At 40.7% G+C, this 17,788-nt stretch overlaps 2 non-coding genes across 2 annotated transcripts; both read right to left on the bottom strand.

Moving 5' to 3' along the window:
• Nucleotides 1-842: 842 nt before the first annotated feature.
• Nucleotides 843-1,033, bottom strand: LOC115038433 (U2 spliceosomal RNA). The gene has a single exon (XR_003840554.1). It is a non-coding gene; the product is annotated as a U2 spliceosomal RNA (small nuclear RNA).
• Nucleotides 1,034-13,711: 12,678 nt separating this feature from the next.
• On the bottom strand, nt 13,712-13,783 carry trnak-cuu (transfer RNA lysine (anticodon CUU)). The gene has a single exon. It is a non-coding gene; the product is annotated as a tRNA-Lys (tRNA).
• Nucleotides 13,784-17,788: the final 4,005 nt, after the last annotated feature.

Here is a 17,788-nt window from a genome sequence, read left to right on the forward strand (position 1 = left end):
GAAACATTCATTCATACACGAGGACATCACGTATATTGTTGGAATAGAAAATCTTATTTTTTCTGTGTGTGCTCCTGAGAAAGAGGCTCATGTGCTGGTTGAAGTGAATCAGCACAGCTTCTGTCAGGAACATTTGTTTGTTGCTGACAACATCTGGATTACAGATGACACATCAGACTGATATTATCTGTGTCATGGTGTTCAGAGATTTCAGCAGCTCACATCCAACACAGAGACTCTGAGCAGGCCCACCTGGTCTTAGACCCAGAACCAGACCCAGACCTAAATCCAAACCCAGGAGACAGAGGTTGAGTGAGTCAGTGAGGAAGAAGCTGCTCGTTCTCCTTCAACAGTTTGATCTGAGGAAAAGTCACTTCCTCTTTTCAGGAATCAACTTCTACCATCTGTCCACTAGATGGAGATAACTGAGCATCAACTGAGAACTGAGTTCTTCATCATCTGGAAACAGACAGCATTGTTTTCTTCAGCTGGAGCTCTTTGTTCAAATCTACATTGAGATTCAGAGCCAAATGTTTTTCCTTTCCTGGATTTACTTCATCATTTCAGTGAATCTGTGGATTCAGCTGACAAATGCAAAATACAACCAACATTTAAACGATGACGTGTTGAAACTAAACTTTATTGATTCAGTCTGGTCAGCATAATATAACCTGATGAAACCAGCTGCAACATTAAACTGATGTTTCTACATGAATGCATCACTGATTCTAAAACCATAAACTGAACATGAACACTCTGTACACTCAGCGTTACACACATGAAGACAACATCATGTGTTTAAGGTGATGTTGAGCTGAACAGGACTTGTATTGAACACACAGAGGGAGTGCACCGTTCCTGGAGATACTGCAATACCAGGTCGATGCGTGGAGTGGACGGAGCAAGCCCCTATTCCATCTCCCTGTTCTAAAAATCTATTTAATATATGGTCCCCGGGTAGGGGACGTATCAGATATTAAACTGATAAGAACAGATACTACACTTGATCTTAGCCAAAAGGCCGAGAAGCGATACCGCTCAGCTGTCGGAGGTAACGGAGTGTTTCTCCGCACCGACCCGCTCAGTGAGGGGTCAGAGTCGGCTTCAGTAACAACATCACTCCGAGAGAGAGACACAAACAGAAGACATGAAGAAACGAAGGAGGGATCAGAAAACAACCACAGACATGTTATTTTCACAAAGTTACGTTGTAGAGCAAAGAAAACGTCTCTTTTTGGTCACCTGTAAAACTTCATATCTATGTCAATTTACCAGCTGAATATTATTGTGAAAACATCAGTTTGTCCTCTCATGTGATGGGCCTCATGGTGTGTCCATCAAAATAACCCCCCTGTCTGCACGGATTCTCTGAAGATTCGGCTCTCCGAAAGAGAAAATAATAAAATGAAAGAGTAACTTTGTCATCCACAGAATAAAACCACAAATTACATATTTAAAATAGCATTCAAAGTACTTTAACCCAACATTAGCTTAATGCTAACATGCAATAGAAAACTCTATAGACCGGCTAACGGGATTAGCATCAGTACCGCGATCATTTTAAAGAGTCACTGAACTTATTTCAACTCAAACATGGCAGTGTTACTAAAGTAAGACGGGACAAATGTAACACTCAGAATCGGATCAATGAAAACGCTCCAAATGACGTCACTACTTTCAGTAAGCAATATTCCCCAGAACAGACAAAAATCTGGTGACTACGTCACACTTCCACTAAGTTATTGCCGGAAAATTGCTTTTTAAAACAGAAAAGTAAATTAGTCAGAGCAGACAATTTTTCGATTTAAACATTGTGATGATCATTTCCTGTGTCACATCTGTAATAATATAATAGGTGATTTAGTTTTCTAACACATCCTGTTTCAAGTTTCAAATGTCCCAGTTTTGCGGTTTCGCATAAATGTTGGAAGTCCCTGTCTGGATGAGATTTAGATTTAGATTTACAACAATTTTAGATTTACACAACAATTCTGTTGTGTTGGTAGAAACTGTTTGTTCATTCTCTCATTTCAGCATTAGGAAACAATGCCTGCTATAAAAGGCATTCATGTGGGAGACCTAGAATCCATGATGTGTTACACGAAGAGCTCAGTCATCATCAGCCATCACATTCATCTGATTTTGTACACAGGCTGGATCCAGAGTAGAGCTGGGTATCATGCAACGCACACGATTGCTACTTCGGCCCCTGAAGTTCAGGAAAAACTGCAGTTTTACTTACGAGGCAAATGATTTCCTCCAAATATCAAGTTGTGCATATGCTATTACAGGAAATGTTGTAAATTACAGTGTGCCATTTCTGAGTCAGTATGTTCTGTTTATTAATGTTTAAGCTTCAGTCTCCTTATGCTTAGTTAACGTTTCTTAAACAGGGCCTGTTTTTGCCCATTTTTTTAGTTTTACTTCAGAATTATGTAAATTTTTCTTTGTTGTGACATGTTGTCTGTTAATTAAAAGAAAAGAAAAATCTTGTTTAATACATTTGTCCTTTTCTGTTTGATCCCCAACAGTGCTCATGAGTTTAATATATAAAAAACCTAAAGTAGGATTTGATTCCATAACAGCAGGACAAAGTGTGTCATTAATCTTCTGGATTCTACAGACCGAGGAGTTCATGTTCTGATAGATTGCTGCTCAGATGTCATGTACACTGTGGGACACACAATACTCACAGAGGACTTTATTGTGCTGCAGTGAGATGTATAAAAAGCTCCAGTTCTACAGTCAGAAGATGTCCAGTCTGAAGGTGGATGAGTTCTGACTGCAGAAGAAAGTTTCAGAGCGTCTTCCAATGGCTGATTATTGATCTGTGATCAGGTTATGAACTATAAACACTGATCATCTTCAGGTTGGTACAACAATCAATCAAATATGCTGCTTTTTAGGTTTTAACATTAATTAAAAGAACAAGTGTTGACAAAAAATGCTGTCTGTGACATTCACATTAGAATTCCAAACTATATGTAAACTCCATGTCTGAATAGAGGTGGATGTGTGAACGTGTGTTAAAATCAGAGAAAATGAGAGAAACTCATTCAACTCAAATCCAGGAACATCCCAAACATGACTATTAGTCCTGTCTGAGCGTTTCCTCCACTGACAGCAAACATACTGTATATCCATACTGATCACTGTGATCCTCTGTGATACCTCACTATCATATGAAGAAATATCACAAACATCCCCTGCATGGTATACTGGATTTGATGGCTCTGATGGAATAAACTGTGTCTACACAAGCTGCATGAATGTGGCAGCTGCAGCATGTTGAACAGACATGGTTAGCAGAGTCCTCATTGGAAACTTAAGTTTGTTACATCTAACTCAGTTACATTAGACAGACAAACTCTTGCAGCTAATGGCTCGTTGGTCTAGGTGTATGATTCTTGCTTTGGGTGCGAGAGGTCCTGCTTTCAAACCCCGGACGAGCCCTTAGTGTTACGTTGCCAATGTCATTTCCTGACCATCACGACTCTCACCAAAGTTTGTCTCCTGTAAAAAAAGGGCAATCACCATCTGCTCAACACAGCAACCAACACTAGACTACTGTCTCTCTAGTGCAGAGACTGCAAGCAAAACCTGTAATACAAGAAGTGATGGCAGTACCTTGATTGCCTTTTGAGCTTCATTAACAGTGAGCACTCTATGGTGGAGTTCATGAGAAAAAATGGGAGTGGAACTAAAGGTGAGAGGCTCCAACTCACCACCTTCAGATTATGAGACTGACACGCTGCCTACTGCACCAACGAGGCTTGGAACCCAGAGTAAGTAAAAGAGTGACTGCAACATGGACAGCTGAACCATTTATATTTAATGGCATACATACCCTTTATATATACCAATCAGCGGAACACTAGTTATCAGTCCAGGTTTGGGTGTGAGGGGATTTATGGTGTGAGTCTGCGTTATCTCTAGGCCTCCACCCTTTTCGGTTTGAGGGGAGAGCTGAAATGTTTTCCTTGATAATCTGAGTGAAGTGAGGTCCTGCTGGGAGCACCTCAGGGCAGCAAGGTGCCTTTATACTTTGTTTGGTGGGAGGTGATAACCAACTATCGATCCTGGATGATAGCTGTTGTTACCACCTGAATTCAGAGTCCCTTTGTGGGGGTTTTATGTAAATGATCCTTTTCCTGTGGGGGAGTAAGTCTGATGTAGGTTTCTTCAGCCAATCATAAATTACTCTGGCATCTTTACAGTTTTAAGGCTCAAAGCTCGGGGGTTTGTTGCTGTTAAACATTTGTTTGGTTCCTGTTTTCTGTTCAAGTGATATTTTTATGAGCTCTCTTTGGTACCAGAGCATCCCTGTGACCTTACTGTGACCTGTGGATCTGGTCTGCAACATATGGAAATATCATACCTTTATGAATGATAAAATCTGAAAACATTCATGGAATACATAGAAAACAGTATCAGAGTCACAAATATTTTTAGAAATTTATAGCAAAATATATCACAATAAGTAGAAAATATGTTGAAAGACTGACAGCATAGGTCTCACATGGAGTGATGATTTAAAAAATAATACACATATTGAAATCATTTTTATAAAACTATAATGGATCACAGTTTAGTTCTGATAAATGACTTTGATAAAGTGAGTAACTTACAGGTTTAATCCATTTTCAGTTTATATTATTTTCATATCACAGAATATGCCGATTTTAGGTATAATACAACAAATTGTCACATAATTTCTGATTCCAAATAAAAATCTAAAAAAAAAAAAAAAACAAACATGTTTCTATAAAGATTAATTTGTAGAACAAAAGTCTAAATTTTTTATGCGTTTTATTTAAATTCTTTGAAATTTTTCTGGTATATAAGTCACTGACCCAATACATGTGAGTGAGGACTAAAAACAGCAAAGCAAAAGTAAAAAAAATTGACCAAAGATGTTACAGTTTACTTTTGGTCAACCAGCAAAGATCCTGCAGTCAGCCACTTTGGTCTTTTTCTTTACAATCGCCACAACCAAACGGTTTCCCTTTTGTATGGACCTTCATGTGTAATTTCAGGTTTTGCCTTAGTTTAAATTTTTTACCACAAACATCACAGCTGAATGGTTTCTCTCCTGTATGGACCGTCATGTGCTTCTCTAACCTTCTCTTTCGTTTAAACCTTTTCCCACAAATATCACAGCTGAAGGGTTTCTCTTATGTGTGGACTACCATGTGTGATTTAAGGGTTTTCTGTCGTATAAACCTTTTACCACAAACATCACGGCTGAATGGTTTCTCTCCTGTATAGACCGCCATGTGCTTGTCTAAGCTTCTCTTTCGTTTAAACCTTTTCCCACAAATATCACAGCTGAAGGGTTTCTCTTATGTGTGGACTACCATGTGTGATTTAAGGGTTTTCTGTCGTATAAACCTTTTACCACAAACATCACGGCTGAATGGTTTCTCTCCTGTATAGACCGCCATGTGCTTGTCTAAGCTTCTCTTTCGTTTAAACCTTTTCCCACAAATATCACAGCTGAAGGGTTTCTCTTCTGTGTGGACTACCATGTGTGCTTTAAGGGTTTTCTGTAGTTTAAACCTTTTCCCACAAACATCACAGCTGAAGGGTCTCTCTCCTGTGTGGACTACCATGTGTACTTTAAGGGTTTTCTGTAGTTTAAACCTTTTCCCACAAACATCACAGCTGAAGGGTCTCTCTCCTCTGTGGACTACCATGTGTGATTCAAGATTATCTTGTCGCTTAAATCTGTTCTCATAAAATGAGCAGCCAAACGGTCTCTCTTTTGAGTGAACTTGCATGTGAAAACTAAGAATTTTCTTGCACACAAATCTTTTCCCACAAACATCACAGCTGAAGGGTTTCTCTTCTGTGTGGACCTTCATGTGCCTTTTAAGGATTCCCTTTAGCTTAAATCTTTTCCCGCAAACATCACAGCTGAAAGGGTTCTCTTCTGTGTGGACTACCATGTGTGTTTTAACGTTGTTCTTGAATTTAAATCTTTTCCCACAAATATCACAACTGAATGGCTTCTCTTCTGAATGGACCTTCATGTGTTTACTAAGGATTCCTTTTAGTTTAAAACTTTTCCCGCAAGCATCACAGCTGAAGGGTTTCTCTTCTGTGTGGACTACCATATGTGATTCAAGATAATCTTGCTGCTTAAATCTGTTGCCACAAAATGAGCAGCCAAACGGTCTCTCCTCTGAGTGAACTTCCATGTGCTGTTTCTTCAACTTCTTTTTAAACGTTTTCCCACGCTCAGGGCAGCTGATGGGTTTTTCACTGCTGTCACATCTTCTAACATTTACATCACCTTCATCTATTTTCACATCTGACTGGGCCACTCTGGTTTCATTAGAATCATTCTCACTGATTTCAGTATCAGAGGAGTCTGAGACCTCTTCCTCTGGATCTGGATCTGGTTGAAGAGGACTCTGTGGATCACAGCTCCTGGCCGGTTCATTCATCTCTTCATCCTCACTCTTCACCTGAAACGGCCTCACAGGGTTCCTGGTCTCCTCCAGTCCTGGTACCTGGTCCTCCTCCTGTTCCTGTTTAAGGACTGGACTCTCTGAATCCTCCGGATCCGGACTGGGGGTGAACTCAGTAGGAACCTCTTTTTTCACAATCAGCTGCTGAACATCTGGAGGAAACGATTCAATAATGAGTCCTCTTTATTAGCTATAATATGAGCACAGTTATTCCTCCAGCTGCTTCATTCTACATCTGCCAAATACAGTCCTCAGCCTTTCTCATTCATAAAAACAACCGACCCGTTTTGTGGATCAGGACTCGGGGCTGCAGCAGCTCCAGCTGGCTCCTCTGCCGGTCGATCTCCTGCCTGAAGCCCGAAGCCTCCTCCTCATATCTGGCTACGATTCTGTCCACGGCCGCTAAGATCTCCCGGCAGGCGGTGGCGAGTCTGTTGGTGACAAAACCCCGCAGGACTTCTGCTGTGGACATTTTACTTCCTTCACTTTTCAGCTGAGGGACAAAGACTGCCAGTCCTGTTTGTGTGGAGCAAATATACAGATATTATCAGTATGAGACACTTTATCAAAACATTTCCTATATTATTTTTCTAAACATTGATTCAATGTGGTCATTAACCTGCAATATGCCCTTTAAGGTGACATTTGTGACTTTCTAACTACTTTCTTAACCCTCCACCCTCCATATCATTGATAAAACTTGCTGACTTGTGATTGACTTCTGAAATCACCAACACCACCCCACAAAGTAGCATTTACTGCTCTCAGAACAGAAGTCTGTGCTTCAGTTGGAGAAATGTTGGTGACAAATGCACTAATTCAGCTGATCTGAAGAAATGTATTAATTTTTGCCCAAATTGCATCCAGGACAGCCCCAAAGAGAAGCACATGTACAAAAGGAAGTCTTCCGTCTTTTGATTTGAAATTATTAGTGTTGCATTCTAAGAAGAAGTCGTTGTCTTTGTCAGTCAGCACTGCTCCAACAAGTAACACTTACTGAATTCAACAGTCAAGTTAGTGCTCAAGTTAAGGTAACATTTGTGACTTTCAAACTACTTTATTTGCCCCCAATCAATAAATTGATAAACTTTGTTCTCCTGGTGATCGAAGAAAAGAAGGAATTGCATTCCTCGTCTTTTTTATCCAATTTCCATCCAGGACAACCCCAAAGAGAAGCACTTGTGCACAAAGACTTCATCAGTGTCTCTGATTGGAGTGATCTGAGTTAGATCTGAAGAAAACATGGCTCCAAGACTTACTGTTGTTTTTGTCAATTCACACTGACAGTGGAAAAAGAGAGCAATTGAATTGGCTAAGTCACATTCAGCTTTCATTTTTACCTTTCTTAGGATCTTCTCTTCAAGAGTCTATGCAGCGACTTTCCAGTTGTGTCATTGTTCCAATGGACTCCCTTTCAGGCTTTTACCTGAATTTATCTTCTACCTGATTGAAACCACTCCCACAGCTGCCTGCCTACTTTGTTTGGGCGGTTTCAATGGTCTTGGTAATGGTTTGTAATGAAGAACACATTTAGTCCATCAGGAACAGACAACGATCCTCTTAAATTCATGAGGACCATTAGCATATGGTGAGAGGACTGTTAACTGCAGTGATTAGGGATTTGGGTTGTTTTGTTGGGGCTGATCTGAAGAAATCTATTTAAAATAGCAAATCATCATAATTTTTTACTGAATTTCTGAGCAGGACAACCCCAAAGAAAAGCATTTATGTAGAAAGGAATAACTGTAGCTGTCTGAGTTAGATCCGCATGCACCTGGGGGGTGCATGCACATTTTATTGCACAGTGCATTGCAGTTAGCTGAGCTGCAGACCAGTCAGGGTGGAAGAAAGCAAGCTGGCAGAAGCAGTGTTCTGCTGGGTCACTTTGGATCTAACGAAACTGCTCATCACCCAACATGGGGCACCCACAACCCTGAGGGTAAGTCTCATGCGCTACCGACTGAGCTAGCTGGGCTGCCATAACTGCAAAAAATATTTGAAAAAATTGCCAAAAAATACAGACTGTTATATGTATTTCAAGTGTGAACAAGACAATACCATGATCGTCTTTGGAGCTTCATTAATGGTGGAGGTCATGACAAAAAATATGGGAGGAGTCTTTGATCTCTGTGATGTCATTAGAACGTTTGTGACATCACAGAATCAGCATCTCCTTTGATGGTTACTAATGGAACAGGAAAAGGTCAGATGAATCCACAAGTATGCCTTTCTTTGTTTGTGTACCAACAGCCTGAGCTCTGGTTCTGACTTTGTTTTGATGAACCTCATTATTTACACACAGCACATTCAGGACATTAATGTGACAGTTTACTTTATCCTAAAAAAAAAACCTTTGTTATTTGTCACAGTGGACTTGGCTCATCATGTTTTGCTGACTAACTGGTATTGGAGTTGTGTATAAAAAACAGAAAGATCTGGCAACAGCTTTGAAAGCAGACACAGTACATCCAGATAAACGTTGAATTAACCTTAAACAGGTTTCAAGGATATTTAGAGAACAAAAAAAAGTAATCATTAACAGCCTGTATGGAGTCTAAATGAAAAGAACATCAGATGGAGACTAAAAGTTGTCCCCCTCAGAGAAAGTCTCACTGTATGATAAATGTGATGTGTAACATTTTGAATGCCATTCAAGTCTCCTTGCTGATGGCTGTCATGGTGATGTGTAGACTGTGATGTATATTTCCTTCTTCAAATCTTTATTTCTGTCATTTAATATGTTTTGCTGCGTTTCAACTCCTCAACGCTTTGAGCTACAGAAAGAGCAAGAACTGTCGCTCAGAATGGCAGAAAATATGTTTCCAAACTGCGAACAAAACAAAATACATGACAAGACCTTCACTTTTAAGCGGCCTGGAGTCTGTCTTTCACACATACATTTGTGTGTTGTCAGTGATTTCTTTGAGTGACTCAGCTGGATAACATGGAAGAGTTAAGCATTTCCTACACTTCATTATAAATGCAGGAGATTCTAGGAATTGAACCCAGGCCTCATACAGGCAAAGCATGCGCTTTACCACTGAGCTACATCCCCTGGATGGCTGACCACAGGGCTTCTAACATACTGTAACAGGTGAAGGTTCATTCTGATGGCATGAACCGTTTCTACACAAGCTGCATGAATGTGATACAGAGCTCAGTAGCTGTAGCTCAGTGGTAGAATGTGTGCTTTCCATGTATGAGTCTTTTGGTGCAATCCCCAGCATTGCTAAACAAGTGCTTGTGCAGATAGGAAAAGTTTCAGCTGTTATATCTGCAACATTTTACATGGGGGGTAAGACAACCCATGACCCAGGATTTGAACCCAGCACCACTCTGAAGTAGAGAAGAAACCTCTTTTCTTTCACCTCTCATGCTGTGTGTTTGAGGACAACGGTATTCTGGGCTCAACTACCTCAAATGAACTCAAATATCTAGAAAACTAGTCTAGATGAGGAGTTAACAACCATAACAGTATGCAGAGGTGTTTTTAGACAACAATATTTTAAATTTCATCAAGATGATGTATTATTTTAATGTTTTGGAAATTCAAATTCCCCTTCTATGTCTTTTGTGAAGATGCTAAATTACACACATGATTCCTAATGTACTGATGTATAATGACAATAAAGGCACTCTATTCTAATGTGATAATGTTAATTAACTAGTGAGCAGAGATGAGGATTTTCTTTACTTTTGCACTGCAGACTCTGTTCACAGACTATTGATGATGTCTCTCATTCTATATTGTATGAACTCAGTTTTTACACATTTTACTTACATTGGTCAGAAGTTTGATTTTGCAGAGGGGTCATGAAATCTGTGCTCTCAAAGTGTTTGCTTAGGTTTTTTTTTTTTTATCCCCACATTGCATGTAGCATTAGTGGACTGTAATGGTATATAAGGTGCAGGGCACGATGCTTCTTTCACATAAAGAACAAAACGCTGGCTGTGGATTACAATATTTTATTGGTATTTCAGATATAATCCTGGTTGACAGGACTGTTGAAGCAGGTAACCGTCTGATCTTCACAAATACAGAGACAAAGAACGTCCCGCAGCATACACATTACACTTCCATTACTAGATCCTCTGCATATACATATACATATACACCACTCACAGCAAAACTGTGTACCTCAGCAAAACTCACACAGCTCCATAGTGTAAGTGTTAGCACCCCTATTGACTGAAAAGCAACAGACGGGCTCGTCGGGGATTCGAACCACGGACCTCTCGCACCCTAAGCGAGAATCATCACAGAAGCAGCATCTCCTTTGATGGTTACTGATGGAACGTTTGTGGCGTTTTGTTTTTTTTTAATTAACCTCATTATTTACACAGAGCACGTTCAGGACATTAATGTGACAGTTTGTTATATGCTAAAGAAACGTTTGTAAGCGTCATGATGGTCAGCCATGTACGTTGGGGGTATTTTAGGATCCAAAATACATCCCTGTACATCAGAGTGGTGCTGTGGCTTAGTTGGTCAAAGGACCTGTCTAGTAAACAGGAGATCCTGGGTTCAAATCCCAGCAGTAGGGTTAGGGACTGTATTTGTCAACTCTTTTGGAGTTATATTTCCTAATGATGTAAATTGTTATTTTTGTGACATAGGTTTTTAATCAAAAGAAAAAAAAATCGTTCATACCTCTGTCCTTTTTTCTGTTTGATCCCCAACAGAGCTCATGAGTTTAATATATAGAAAACCTAAAGTAGGATTTGATTCCATAACAGCAGGACAAAGTGTGTCATTAATCTTCTGGATTCTACAGACTGAGGAAATATATTTTATAGCTGCAGTAATAATAAATCTCCAGCAGGTGGAGGTATTGCTGCTCAGATGTCATGTACACTGTGGGACACACAATACTCACAGAGGACTTTATTGTTCTGCAGTGAGATGTATAAAAAGCTCCAGTTCTACAGTCAGAAGATGTCCAGTCTGAAGGTGGATGAGTTCTGACTCATACCCAATCAAATATGCTGCTTTCTGGGTCTTAACATTAATTATAAGTGTTGACAAAAAATGCTGTCTGTGACATTCACATTAGAATTCCAAACAATATGTAAACTCCATGTCTGAATAGAGGTGGATGTGTGAACGTGTGTTAGAATCAGAGAGAATTTACACTCATTCAACTCAAATCCAGGAACATCCCAAACATGACTATTAGTCCTGTCTGAGAGTTTCCTCCACTGACAGCAAACATACTGTATATCCATACTGATCACTGTGATCAGGTTTGAATCATCTCTGTGAGAATCCCACATGAAGCTGTCAGTCCTGCTGAATACACACACATCCCACTGAACACATTTTACCTCACTATCATATGAAGAAATATCACAAACCAGATGAACTTCTCAATGTGATGATCAGAGAGCCTTTAGATTTCATCATCATATGACAGAAACATGTTGGTTTTTTTAGGAATATATTTTAATTAGTAAATGGCAGAGAGGCCTTCAGGAAACACACAGAGAGAGAGAGAGATGACCTGCAGGATCAACCCCTGGCTGGGACAGGGCTGTTTGTGAAATATCTTGAGTCTGGCACCTCAGACCACTGAGCCATCCTGACACGTGTGTCCAGCTGCCAGTCTCTGGTGAGGAAACAGAAAAGTTAATGCCAGCTTTGGTAGGACGGTGTCAGCTCTCTCTCCCTCTCTCAACCCAACCGGTCGAGGCAGATGGTTTCTCCCCCTGAGCCTGGTTCTTCCTGATGTTTCTGCCTCTTAAAGGAAGGTTTTCCTAGACACTGGTGCCAAGTGCTTGCTCATCTGTTGGGTCTCTAAATAATTTTAGAGTTTTGTCTAGACCTGCTCTTTATGTAAAGATGATTGATGCAACGTTGTTGTGATTTGGCGCTATACAAATAAATGTGATTTGATGTGTGGAGTGGCAGTGGAGGGTTAGGGTTAGTGGGTTATGCAGTGGATCTGGTGATGGAAGTGTAATGTGTAAACTGCAGTTCAGGTTGATGGTAAAGTGGTTTGTTTTAATGTAGGACTCTGCATCTACCTGAACCTGTTTGACTGCAGATGTGCATTTTCATTTGGACCCCAGGAAGAGTAGCTGCTGCCTCAGTGACAGCTAACGGGGATCCTAACAAGTGAAAAACAATAAACAGCTGTTTCTAATCATCATCAAAATGTATTCTTTCATCAAATGTTCCTAAACTTCGATTAAAGGCAGCATTATTGTAGCAGTCAGCACCGTCGTACAGTGTTGGGGAAGTTACTTTAAAATGGAATCAGTGACAGATTACTAATCACTGTAAAAGGGATGAAACAGAACTATTTAATTCCTTCAAAAAGCTATAAGATAAATATATTCAACCACTATTTGATTACTGACCTGTTCCAAAATGAATTGCTTATCAGACAGCCCCCCATTTCAGGTGCATGTGATTACATTGAAATAATATCATTTGATTTATTTCTTTTTATTCCATTCAGAAAGTAAAAATAATATATTTTGTGACATCATTACACACAATGACATATTTCAAGTGTTTATTTCTATTAATATTGATCATTGTGACCTCCAGCTGATGAAAACCCAAAAGTAGTTTATTTCAACATTTGACTTCACCCACAAGGAACTGCTGGGATTCAAACACAGGCTGCTTTAACCAGCTAACATACACAACCTTTATCTGAATTGGTTGTGAAATCATTCAGCCTGTTTGAACCCAGGACCTCTCACACCCTAAGTGAGAATCATACCCTTAGACCAACGATCCATGTGGAGATTGCAACATTTTCAATGAGTCGATGGATCGAAAACATCCTCTGCTAACAGCTTTTTAGCAGTCACTATCCAAAGTTTGTTGTATTTGAAGATGACATCATTACAATAGTAACAATGCCATACTGAAGCTGCACTAGCTGAAGAGGGAAGATCTTCACTCTTGAAAACATACTTCAGTATTAACCTTGCTTGTTTTAACTCATCAACTCACTTGAGTGTTGAGATTATGTTTAAGTCCCAGCCGAGGATAGACACAACTAAGTCCACTACATGTTTCCAAACCCACACCTCCAGATGAGACTGTGACCTGAACACAGCGCCTTGGACCGCTCGGCCATCCTGACTGTTTTTGTCAACCAGTGGAGCCCCCTGGTGGTCATTGGATAGACTGCAGGTGGAAGTCTCAGTACTTTTTAACCTGCTCATAACCAGGCAGTGTTCTGCTGGGTAAGTTTGGGTCTAAAAAAAAAGCAACTACTTATCGCCCAACGTGGGCTCGAATCCACGACCCTGAGATTAAGAGTCTCATGCTCTACCGACTGAGCTAGCCAGGCTACTAGAGCTGCAAAAAATGTTCCTAAAAATTCCCAAAAAATACAGACTATTTTTATCATTATGCTGCGTTTCAACTCCTTGACGCTTAGAGCTGCAGAAAGAACAAGAGCAGTCGCACCACACAAGCATTTCCAAATAAAAGCCAATTTAGATTATTTTATTTGTATCTTTAGGTCAGATGTAGCAAAGCGCAACAATGCTGTCAATATGGATCTTTCCCATTTGGGTTAGGGTTAGGGTGGTGATGAAGTGATGGTGGCCACTAATGCAACACTCCGTAGCAGCACCACTCTGATGTACAGGGATGTAATTTGGATCTTAAAATACCCCCAACATATGTGGCTGACCAGCATGACTCTTACCAAAGTTTCTTTAGCATATAATAAACTGTCACATTAACTGTCACATGAATGTGTGAATGTGTGTGTAAATAATGAAAAAAAAAAAAATAAATGCCACAAATGTTCCATCAGTAACCATCAAAGGAGATGCTGATTCTGTGATGTCACAAAGGTTCTAATGACATCAAAGAGATCAAAGACTCCTCCCACTTTTTTGTCATGATCTCCCCAGTCCACAGAGAGAGCAAGAGCTGTCGCTCAGAATGGCAGAAAATGTGTTTCCAAACTGTGAACAAAACAAAATGCATTTCGAGACCTTCACTTTTAAGTGGCCTGCGGTCTGTCTTTCACACATACGTATGTGTGTTGTCAGTAATTTCTTTGAGTGACTAAGCAGGATAATATGAAGCAGTTAAGCATTTCCTACACTTCATTATAAATGCAGGAGATGCCGGGATTGAACCCGGGGGCCTCACACAAATGCGAAGCTAACTGTTTTACCAACCTGCGATCTTGGTGCCTCTACATGAGCTGCTTATCGTCACCCTTCTCGTCGTACAGTCATTTCCCATATGATCTGTCAGTGAGGATTCCTGGTTTTCACCCAGGTGGCTGTTTCCCACTTTTGGCAGCGGGCATTCCTCCTTTCTGGCTTTGCTGTGCCTGTGTCTCCGGCATGCTGTGGCCAGAGTCTGCCTAAAGTGTGAGCAGGGGAATGAGCTCAAATGGTACAGCGCTTGCTTAACATGTGAGAGGTAGAGGGATTGATGGCCACATTCTCCACAAGACTTTAGCTCTTTGTTGGAGATACAGCAACAAGTGAACTAAACACAGCAGGTCTCTGGGTGGGCTTTGGAGCCTTTTGGTAAACAGAAGCAGGACTGTTGTTGTGTATGGAGCTTTGACTGTTACCAAACTGTTACCCTAACAGGTGAAGGTTCATTCTGATGGAATGAACTGTTTCTACACAAGCTGCATGAAAGTGACACAGAGCTCATGTTTACAGTTTTTTTCTTCAGTACTCTTATTGTGTATGGAGCTCTGACTGTTGACATAAGTGCAGGTGACCTAAATTCAGCAGCATCATCAATGTCCTAATCTCATCCAAAAGGCTTCATCAGACCAATCAGTATTTTAGCTGTCACAGGAGCTAGGATTTGAACCCAGGATCTCCTGTTTACGAGACAGGTGCTTTGACCAGCTAAGCCACAGCACCACTCTGAAGTACATGTATATACAGAGGATCTGTTAATGGAAGTGTAATGTGTAAACTGCAGCTGAGGTTGTTGTTGTGGTTTGTTTTATTGTAGGACTCTGCAGCTACCTGAACCTGTTTGACTGCAGATGTGCATTTTCATCTGGACCCCAGGAAGAGTTCCATCAGCAACCATCAAAGGAGATGCTGATTCTGTGATGTCACAAAGGTTGTAATGACATCAAAGGGATCAAAGACTCCTCCCACTTTTTTGTCATGACCTCCACAGTAGAGTGCACTCTGTTACTGAAGCTCAAAAGACAATCATGGTCCTGCCAGATACCTTTCAGTTCTTGGAAGCGTGGGTTTGAATCCCAACACTGCCAGTTTCTTTCTTGTCAATGAAAACCAATCCATTAATTCAGGCATTTTTTGTCTGAAGCCAGTAAAAGACGATACCAACACCAGGTGGGCTGAAATGAGAATCACAGTCAACCAGAGTTCGTACTTGCGTATGAAAACATGCAGGTATTGGTAAAACCAATAACATCCAACCACCACCCAAAAATCAGAGGTTCATGATCCAACCCTGAGCAGAGAGGAGGCTTCATCAGGCAGTTGTTCTTTTCACCTGCTTCAGCAGCTCAGAGCCTCTGTGGTTCAGTAAAGGTCCAAAGAGGATGTACATCAGTGGTAGACATTCATCAAAAAGTAATTTCCACTGTGTGCTGTACAAGACGGAGAAACAACAAGAAAAAGGTTTCTGCATCGCTGTTCAGTCAGATCAACAGCAGGCTGCCATCCACAGTTCATCACTTTGATTGTCTTTCCTTCTTCAAATCTTTATTTTTATCATTCAGTATGTTTTGCAAATCCTTAACCTTGAGCTACAGAAAGAACAAGAGCAGTTGCACCATGGAAGCATTTCAAAATAAAAGCCCATTTAGATGGTTTCATTTGTGTCTTTAGCTCAGTCCCCACTACGGAAACTCAAAGTGATAGTCGCCACTGGATGAATACTTGGTTTATAACAGTTTGAGAATTAAATACTTAAAGACTGGAGCCCAAATCCAGCACTTTGGACCGCTCAGCCACACTACCACATACCTTTACCGGCTTCACTGTAATTATGTCAAATTTTCTGACTCCTCAAAGCTGTGTCCAATGGTTTGGAGGAGATAAGGGCAGGAAAATGTCCTTGAAGCATCCTGGACACACATCCAGAGTGTTTAGATTACAATACGGTCTAATGTAAGTAGTAGAAAGTGGATGGATGTATAGGAGACTGGTGAGGCCACCGCAGTTCAGAAATGGTCCCCAATTCTTACCTGCAAGGAGCACACTTTGGGCATGGACATCGGATCAGTGTTGTTGAGCAGAACAAACCAACACCATTTTGAGGCAACATAGCTTTGAATACGGTCTGAAATGTTTTTTCACAAAGCAGTTTGTCATCAAACTTTTCAGATACTGCTGGTTAATTTCCAGCAACCACACTCTAAAACATTCTTAGCAGAGGATAGTCTCAATCCATCGACTAGACATTGCGATAAACCCAATGAAGACATAGTGGAACAGGCAATTAAGGCAAGAGTGTTGTGGAGTTGGCCAAGTTTTCCCTCAAATGGCACATGAGCAGTCTTGACGCTCAAGTGACTTACTTTCCAAAACTAATAAGATGGTGCATGATGCTGAAGTACTTCTTCAAGACTGAAGATGTTTCCTCTTCAGCGTGGCATTGTTACGATTGTAAAGACGCCATTTTCAAATATAACCAACCTTGGGGTTCTCTGGACTCTGAATCCAGCGATCTGAGTTCAAATCTCAGTGGAACCTGAATATTCCCAGTCAAAAATTAAAATTCCTTTGACATCTAGAAATACTGCTATCAATTATCTTCTCAGCTGTTCTGAATGGTGACAGTGGGGCAGCCTTTGTGTTTACATCTGAATCACGTGATTTTGGAAATTCTTCAAAGCAGCTTCAAAGGAGGAGTTTCATTCTGTGAGTATTGTGACATCATCAGGTGACATCATCAGGTGATGTATCAAAGGCAGCAGCTCTTCAGACTCAATCACTTCAAACCTTTGTGGAAAGGGAGTGCTGTACTTTGATTCATTCAAGGCCTTTCTAGGTTTGGGACACTGACCGTTTGTCAGCCTGTTGACACGCTGGGAGTGAGAACATGTTGGAGAAACATGTGACATGCTTCTTATGTGAGGTGATCATCAGGGATTCCCCTGTGTTAAGCTCCATTGGGTCATACAGTCATGTCCCATATGATCTGTCAGTGAGGATTCCTGTTTTTCACTCAGGCAGCTGTTTATCACTGTTGGCAGAGGGCATTCCTCCTTTGTGGTGTTGCTGTGCCCGTGTCCTGTTTCTCCAGCATCCTGGGGCTGGGGCCACATCGACACCAATTGGCTGACGAATTTTGGACTTCGTGAACTTGATTGTGGCCTCCAACA

This window comes from Echeneis naucrates, unplaced genomic scaffold (assembly GCF_900963305.1).
Source record: "Echeneis naucrates unplaced genomic scaffold, fEcheNa1.1, whole genome shotgun sequence".
In the NCBI taxonomy this organism is placed as follows: Eukaryota; Metazoa; Chordata; class Actinopteri; order Carangiformes; family Echeneidae; genus Echeneis; species Echeneis naucrates.